The following is a 9,241-nucleotide window of genomic DNA, read 5'->3' on the forward strand; positions in this document are numbered from 1 at the left end:
GGTCATAGAGCAGACAAGAGACCCCGTCAGTCAGGCCGATTCAGTGGTGCCTCATCTGGAGGCAGAGATTCTTATGATAGGGGTCAGCCTTCTAGGCCTTTCCAGTCAGCCCTCCAGGTTTCTCAGGGTGCCCCAAGTGATCGTGGTTTCCGTGGGCATTATTCTGATCAGCAGCCATTCAGTGCACCGCCAGCTCCTATCAGTGCGTCGCCGCTTCAGAGTTTTTGTGGTGGTCATTCAGGTCGACAGGGCCAGCAGACTCAGCAGCCGAGGACTTGTTACACTTGTGGTGACACGGGTCATATTGCCAGATTTTGCCCTCGAGCACCGAGCAGTTCTCAGCACCAGGGTTCTCGTGCCATGATTCAGGCACCAGCTGCCCCACAGCCCGCCCAGCTAGCTAGAGGTGGGGGTAGAGGTGCCATAGGTGGAGGTAGAGGTCATAGAGGTGGAGCTCAGACCGCCAGAGGTGGAGGCCAGCCAGCAGCAGGCCGTCCCAAAGAGGTAGATCAGAGTGGTGGGGCCCAGCCCCGATGTTATGCTCTTCAGGCTAGGCCCGAGGCAAAGGCTTCAGATGCAGTCATTACAGGTACGGTTCTGGTTTGTGATAGAGATGCTTCAGTGTTGTTTGATTCGGGGTCTATGTATTCGTATGTGTCATCCTAGTTTGCCCCATATTTGATCATGCCTAGTGATGCATTCGGTATTCCTGTTTATGTGTCTACGCCGGTGGGTGATTCTATCGTGGTTGATCTAGTCCATCGCTCTTGTGTTGTGGTGATTGGGGGTCTGGAGACTCGTGTAGATCTGTTGCTTTTAGATATGGTCGAGTTTGATATTATATTGGGGATGGACTGGTTATCACCCTATCACGCTATCTTGGACTGCCATGCCAAGACTGTGACCTTAGCTTTACCGGGTATGCCTCGCTTAGAGTGGAGAGGGACTCCAGGTCATTCTACCCGCAGTGTCATATCATATGTGAAGGCTCGGCGTATGGTCGAGAAGGGGTGTTTGGCTTATCTAGCTTATGTTCGGGACTCCAGTGCTGAGGTCCCCTCTATTGATTCTGTGCCCATTGTTTGTGAGTTCCCCGATGTTTTTCCCTCAGACCTGCCGGGTATGCCACCCGACAGGGATATAGATTTCTGCATCGATCTGGTTTCGGGCACTCAGCCCATTTCTATTTCGCCATATCGTATGGCCTCGCCGGAGTTGAAGGAGTTAAAAGAACAGTTGCAGGATTTGCTTGAGAAGGGTTTCATTAGACCCAGTGTCTCTCCTTGGGGTGCGCCGGTGTTATTTGTCAAGAAGAAGGATGGGTCAATGAGAATGTGTATTGATTACCGGCAATTGAACAAAGTAATGGTCAAGAATAAGTATCCACTGCCGAGGATTGATGATTTGTTCGACCAGCTTCAGGGTGCCAGGGTATTTTCCAAGATTGACTTGCGATCTGGTTACCATCAGTTGAGGATTAGGGCATCCGATGTCCCTAAGACAACATTCCGCACTCGGTATGGGCATTGTGAGTTCTTGGTTATGTCATTTGGGTTGACAAATGCCCCAGCAGCTTTCATGGACTTGATGAACCGAGTGTTCAGGCCTTATTTGGATTCATTCGTGATAGTGTTCATTGATGATATATTGACATACTCCCGCAGCCAGGAGGAGCACGAGCAGCACCTTAGAGTGATTCTTCAGACTTTGAGGGATAGTCAGTTATATGCGAAGTTCTCGAAGTGTGAATTCTGGTTGGGTTCAGTTGCATTTCTGGGNAGAGGTCGGGGGGTAGAGGTGGCCATAGGGTGGAGGGTAGAGGGTCATAGAGGTGGAGCTCAGACCGCCAGAGGTAGAGGCCAGCCAGCAGCAGGCCGTCCCAAAGAGGTAGATCAGAGTGGTGGGGCCCAGCCCCGATGTTATGCTCTTCAGGCTAGGCCCGAGGCAGAGGCTTCAGATGCAGTCATTACAGGTATGGTTCTGGTTTGTGATAGAGATGCTTCAGTGTTTTTGATCTGGGGTCTACGTATTTGTACGTGTCATCCTATTTTGCCCCGTATTTGATCATGCCTAGTGATGCATTGGGTATTCCTGTTTATGTGTCTACGCCGGTGGGTGATTCCATCGTGGTTGATCGAGTTCATCGCTCTTGTGTTGTGGTGATTGGGGGTCTGGAGACTCGTGTAGATCTGTTGCTTTTAGATATGGTCGACTTTGATATTATATTGGGGATGGACTGGTTATCACCCTATCACGCTATCTTGGACTGCCATGCCAAGACTGTGACCTTAGCTTTACCGGGTATGCCTCGCTTAGAGTGGAGAGGGACTCCATGTCATTCTACCCGCAGTGTCATATCGTATGTGAAGGCTCGACGTATGGTCGAGAAGGGATGTTTGGCTTATCTAGCTTATGTTCGGGACTCCTGTGCTGAGGTCCCCTCTATTGATTCTGTGCCCGTTGTTTGTGAGTTCCCCGATGTTTTCCCTTCAGACCTACCGATTATGCCACCCGACAGGGATATTGATTTTTGCATCGATCTGGTTCCGGCACTCAGCCCATTTCTATTCCGCCATATCGTATGGCCCCGCCGGAGTTGAAGGAGTTAAAAGAACAGTTGCAGGATTTGCTTGAGAAGGGTTTCATTAGAGGAGGTGGTTGGAGTTGTTGAAGGATTATGACATCACCATTCTATATCATCCGGGGAAGGCCAATGTGGTGGCCAATGCATTGAGTAGGAAGTCAGCCAGTATGGGCAATCTTGCTTATATTCCGGTCGGTGAGAGGCCGCTTGCTTTGGATGTTCAGGCTTTAGCCAATCAGTTCGTGAGGCTGGATGTTTCTGAGCCCAGTCGTGTGTTAGCTTACACGGTCGCTCGTTCTTCATTATTCGAGTGTATCCGTGATCGGCAGTTTGATGATCCCCATTTGTGTGTCCTTAGAGACACGGTGCAGCGAGGAGGTGCCAAGCAGGTTACCTTAGATGCGGATGGAATTTTGAGATTGCAGGGGCGAGTTTGTGTGCCCAATGTGGATGGGCTTCGAGAGTTGATTTTAGAGGAGGCCCATAGCTCTAGGTACTCTATTCATCCGGGCGCCACGAAGATGTATCAGGATTTGCGGCAGCATTATTGGTGGCGTAGAATGAAGAAGGATATCGTAGCATATGTGGCTCGTTGTTTGAATTGTCAGCAGGTTAAATATGAATCAGAGTCCTGGTGGTTTATTTTAGAGGATTGAGCTTCCCGAGTGGAAGTGGGAGCGGGTTACTATGGATTTTGTTACTGGGCTTCCGTTGACTCGGAAGAAGTTCGATGCAGTTTGGGTCATTGTGGATAGGCTGACCAAGTCAGCGCATTTCATTCCTGTGGCAGTCTCCTATTCATCCGAGAGATTAGCTGAGATTTATATCCGGGAGATTGTTCGCCTTCATGGTGTGCCAGCATCTATCATTTCGGACCGGGGTACGCAGTTTACCTCGCGCTTCTGGAGAGCAGTTCAGCGAGAGTTGGGCACACGGGTCGAGTTGAGCACAACATTTCATCCCCAGACGGACGGGCAGTCCGAGCGGACTATTCAGATTTTGGAGGATATGCTCTGGGCTTGTGTTATTGACTTTGGAGGTTCGTGGGATCAGTTCTTGCCTTTAGCGGAGTTTGCCTACAACAACAGCTACCAGTCGAGCATCCAGATGGCTCCTTATGAGGCTTTATATGGTAGGCGGTGTCGGTCTCCGGTTGGATGGTTTGAGCCGAGAGAGGCTCGGTTTTTGGGTACAGATTTGGTTCAGGAGACCTTGGACAAGGTCAAGATCATTCAGGATAGGCTTCGTTCAGCTCAGTCTAGGCAAAAGAGTTATGCAGACCGCAAGGTTCGAGATGTGGCATTTATGGTTGGTGAGCGGGTATTGCTCCGAGTGTCGCCTATGAAGGGCGTGATGAGATTTGGGAAAAAGGGCAAGCTTAGCCCAAGGTTCATTGGTCCGTTTGAGATTCTTGATCGAGTGGGAGAGGTGGCTTATAGACTTGCATTGCCGCCTAGCTTATCAGCCGTGCATCCAGTTTTTCATGTATCCATGCTTCGGAGGTATCACGGCGATCTAGCCCACGTGTTAGATTTCAGCACTGTCCAGTTGGACAAGGATTTGTCTTATGAGGAGGAGCCGGTAGCTATTCTAGACCGGCAGGTTCGTCAGTTGAGATCCAAGAGTTTTCCTTTTGTGCGTGTTCAATGGAGAGGTCAGCCCCCTGAGGCATCGACCTGGGAGTCCGAGTCCGATATGCGGAGCCGTTATCCTCATCTTTTCCCCGACTCAGGTACTTCTTTCTTTTGTCCGTTCGAGGTCGAACGGTTGTTTTAGAGGTGGAGAATGTGACGACCCAAAGGGTCATCACTTGTTTCCTTACTCATTTTGTGCTTCTGAGGCCTTGAAAATCTCATTTGGGGTTGCCTCGATTTGCGTGGCAGTCCTGGCGCGTAGCCGGAAAGCTTAAATATGAATTCTGTGTGAAAAATGCTAAATTTTGATATTAAATTGGATAAGTTTGACTTCGGTCAACATTTTGGGTAAACGGACCCGTACCCGTGATTTGACGGTCCCGGAGGGTCTGTAGGAAAATATGGGACTTGGGCGTATGCCCGGAATCGAATCTCGAGGTCCCAAGCCCGAGAAATGAATTTTTGTGTGAAATTGTTTTCTGGAAATGATTAAGGAAAATGAAAATGAAATTTGATTAAAAGACTATGGAATCGGGCTCGTATTTTGGTTGCGGCGCCCGGTACAAGTCTTATATATGGTTTAAGCGCTTTCTGTAAAGTTTGGTTAAAAACGGACGTCGTTTGACGTGTTTCGAACTTAAAATGGAAAATTGATGTTTTATGAAAAATTGGAAGAAATCATGAGTTTTGAGGCTTGATCCGATGTATATGATATTATTTTGGCGATTTGATCGCACGAATAAGTCCGTAAGATGTTTTTGAGGTTGTGTGTATGTTTGTTTGGAGCCCCGAGGGCTCGGGTGAGTTTTGGATAGGTGTCGAGTTGCATTTTGACCTTAGAAATCTCAGAAATTGCTGCTGGTATGAACAGGCATGCAGGCTTCGCAATTGCGAAGCCTGGTTCGCAAATGCGAACTCGCAAATGCGAAGGCTGGTTCGCAAATGCGAACCCAGCCCAGGCCTGCCTTGGCTTGCAAATGCGAGGTCCTCCTTCGCAATTGCGAAGTGTGCCCAGATGGCTGGAGGTCGCAAATGCGACTAATTGTTCGCAAATGCGAACAAGCCCAGATTTTCTAGAGTTCGCAAATGCGAATTTCCTTTCGCATTTCCCAAGCCTGCATTTGCGAACCCAGTTCGCAATTCCCATATCTGCAGCCCAGCAATTTTCATACTTAGTCGAATTTTAGGCCATTTTTCACCCCACTTTCAAAATACAACTCCTTAGGCGATTTTTCAAGAACAAGTTTCATCCCAAATCATTTGTAAGTCGATTTTTACTTAATTCTTTCACTCATTAACATCATTTAACATGTTTTTCACTTAGAATCAATGATTTTCATGGGTGAAATTGGGGGTTTTGGGTAGAACCTAGGTTTTTCAAAAATTGGGAATTTGGACCTCAATTTGAGGTCCGATTTCAAAACAAATTACATATTTGAGTTCGTGGGGGAATGGGTAACCGGGTTTTGGTTCGAACTTCGGGTTTTGATCACGTGGGCCCGGGGGCAATTTTGGAATTTTTGGGAAAACTTTGGAAAATTCATTTTTATGCATTCAAATTGATTCATTTAGTGTTTATTAAAGTAATTAAGTGACTTGTGACTAGATTCGAGCGGATTGGAGATGGAATCATGGGGTAAAGCTATAGTTGAGGCTTGAGTTGAGTTCAAAGCATCAAGGTAAGTGTTTGGTTTAACCCTAACTTGAGGGAATAGGAGTTGAGTCTTAATCGTAACTTGTCAATTGTCGAGTACGATGTATAGGCATGGTGACGAGTATCTATACATTGGTGTCTAGCATGACCGTGAGTCCTTATTTTGCGAATAGTTTGGTTGTTGTTATGCCTTCCATGCTAAATTGATGATTTCTATATGTTGTAGAGATCTTGTGAAAGAAATTGTGATCTTGAACTTCGTGGAGCATTGGCTCGGGTTGAAATACAAATTATGAAGGTATATGAGATAAGTAACTCATTGGAGCATTGGCTCAAGTGATAACGTGAACTATGAGATGAAAGTGAAAGAAAGTGAAAGAAAGTGAAAAGTTAATGATTTATTCCCTTGCCGGGACGTTGAGATTATTGATGGTGTAGCCTTGCCGGGATTTAATTGTTTAATTGCGTTCCCTTGCCGGGATTTCTTTTATTATTTTGTTCGTTCCCTTGCCCCCTTGTTTGTGATTGTTGTTTGGGTGAGGAAGAGTGTTAAAGCACGAAGGGTGATGCCGTGCATTGTTTCTTTATTGTGAGGAAAGAGTGTAAAGCACGAAAGGTGATGCCGTGCATTATTTGCTTATTGTGAGGAAAGAGTGTAAAGCACGAAGGGTGATGCCGTGCCGCACGATGTACCATTCTGTGCCAATTCTATTGAATATTTGTGAGGAAAGAGAGTAAAAGCACGAAGGGTGATGTCGTGCACATTTTATTATATCAATTCTTGGTGAGGATGAGAGTAAAAGCACGAAGGGTGATGTCGTGCTCATTTTATTATATCATTGCTTGGTGAGGATGAGAGTAAAAGCACGAAGGGTGATGTCGTGCACTTGTTGCTTTCTGTATCTTTATTAATGTCTGAGTTGTGTTAATTTCTTCGTTGCTGGACGACTTTTACTTGAAATTGTTATTTTCCCTTAGCATGCTCCCCCCTTCCCATATTGATTTCTTGTCTCCGTATTTCGATTCCACTGTATATGTATATATAACTGCACAGGTTTATGTAGTAGTCCGGTCTAGCCTCGTCACTACTTCGCCCGGGTTAGGGTAGACACTTACCAGCACATGGGGTCGGTTATGCTGATACTACACTCTGTGCTATTTTGCACAGGTCTAGGTTTCGAGCAGCAGCAGCAGTAGTGTGAGAGCAGGCTTCACTTCAGCGAAACCCGAGGTAGCCTTGCAGGCGTCCGCAGGCCCGGCGTCTCCTCTATCCTTTATTTTCATCTGTTATCTCATTGTAATCGAGAAAAACAGCTTATATTCTCTTTCAGACGTTTGTATGTAGTATTCTTAGCAGTTCGTGAGTACAGTGACACCAGTCTTGGGTAGAGGATTTGGTTGAACTTTTCGCATTTCTATTCAGTTTTTATAAAATGTTATGACTTCCGCTTATTATTGAATTTTGTTGCTTTTGTATTATTGTCGTAAATTGTTAAAATGGACTAGATTATTAATGGTCAAATAATTAAATTTGGCTTGCCTAGCTCCCATTAGTAGGCGCCATCACGGCTCCCGAGGGTGGAAAATCCGGGTCGTGACAGTCTTTTGATCAATTGTTGTACTCGTTAGTGACAATGATGATGAGAAGGCAATGGCATGTGTTTCAAATAGTGATGGTGTAGGCAGGAATTTTAACATTTCCTAAGTAGATAAAAGAAAGATTATAGAGGAATTCTCTACTTCATTTTTCAAGAAGAAAAGAAGTTTAATTGATAGTGACAAGGTTGATGGTGATGGAATGTTTACCATTGGTCGTGGCAGTTCCCATAAAACGGGGATCATAAGACTCTATGATGACAAAGATCATAGGAAGTTTTGTTCTCAACTTTCTTCCAAGTCTGATCCGTACAAGCTTTATGGGATATTGGTGATATTTCTTCGGATTCAGACAATGATTTGACTGACAAAAGTATGGAAATGCTAATCAAAAGAATTAAAGCTAAAACGTTTTTCTTGGTAGAGAAGATGTTGAAAAACATTTTATCTTTAATTCTTTTTATTAGCATTTCCGTACTTTTGTTAGTCAAATCATTGTCTGAATCCGAAGAAATATCACCAATATCCCATTAAGCTTGTACGGATCAGACTTGGAAGAAAGTTGAGAACAAAACTTCCTATAATCTTTGTCATCATAGAGTCTTATGATCCCCTTTTTATGGGAACTGCCATGACCAACGGAAAACATTCCATCACCATCAACCTTGTCACTCCCAATTAAACTCCTTTTCCTCTTGAAAAATGAAGTATAGAATTCCTCTATTACCTCTTCTTTTATCTACTTAGGAAATATTAAACTCCTACCTACACCATAACTATTTGAAACACATGTTCTTGCTTTCTCATCATCGTTGTCGCTAATGAGAAGAACAATTAAAGGCACACTCTGCCAGGTACTGTGTCTTAGTTATTCTTGGTGGAAGTTCCATTGCATGTCTAATAAAGTCATCAACCCCTTCTACAAAATCCTCCCGCAATCTAAAATTCCAATACATAAACCAAAATTTTAATTCATATCCTAAAGGTTCAACTCATATCCAAAAAAAACTCAATTTATAACCTAAAATTCCAATTCATATCCTAAAGGTTCAGTCATATCCACAAAAGTTCAAGTCATATCCTAAAATTTCAATTTATAAACTAAAATTCCAATACATAAACCAAAATGTCAATTCATAAACTAAAAGTCCAATTCATATCCTAAAGGTTCAACTCATATCCACAAAAGTTCAAGTCATATCCTGAAATTTCAATTTGTAATCTAAAATTCCAATACATAAACCAAAATTTAAATTCATATCCTAAAGGTTCAACTCATATCCCAAAAGTTCAACTCATATCCACAAAAGTTCAAGTCATATCCTGAAATTTTAATTTATAATCTAAAGTTCCAATACATAAACCAAAATTTCAATTCATATCCTAAAGGTTCAAGTCATATCCTAAAATTTCAAGTCATATCCTAAAATTCCAATTCATAAACTAAAATTCCAATTCATATCCTAAAGGTTCAACTCATATCCACAAAAGTTCAAGTCATATCCTAAAATTTCAATTTATAAACTAAAATTCCAATACATAAACCAAAATCTCAATTCATAAACTAAAGGTCCAATTCATATCCTAAAGGTTCAACTCATATCCTAAAATTTCAATTTATATACTAAAATTCCAATACATAAACCAAAATCTCAATTCATAAACTAAAAGTCCAATTCATATCCTAAAGGTTCAACTCATATCCACAAAAGTTCAAGTCATATCCTGAAATTTCAATTTATAATCTAAAATTCCAATACATAAACCAAAATT

Source organism: Nicotiana attenuata, unplaced genomic scaffold (assembly GCF_001879085.1).
Source record: "Nicotiana attenuata strain UT unplaced genomic scaffold, NIATTr2, whole genome shotgun sequence".
In the NCBI taxonomy this organism is placed as follows: domain Eukaryota; kingdom Viridiplantae; phylum Streptophyta; class Magnoliopsida; order Solanales; family Solanaceae; genus Nicotiana; species Nicotiana attenuata.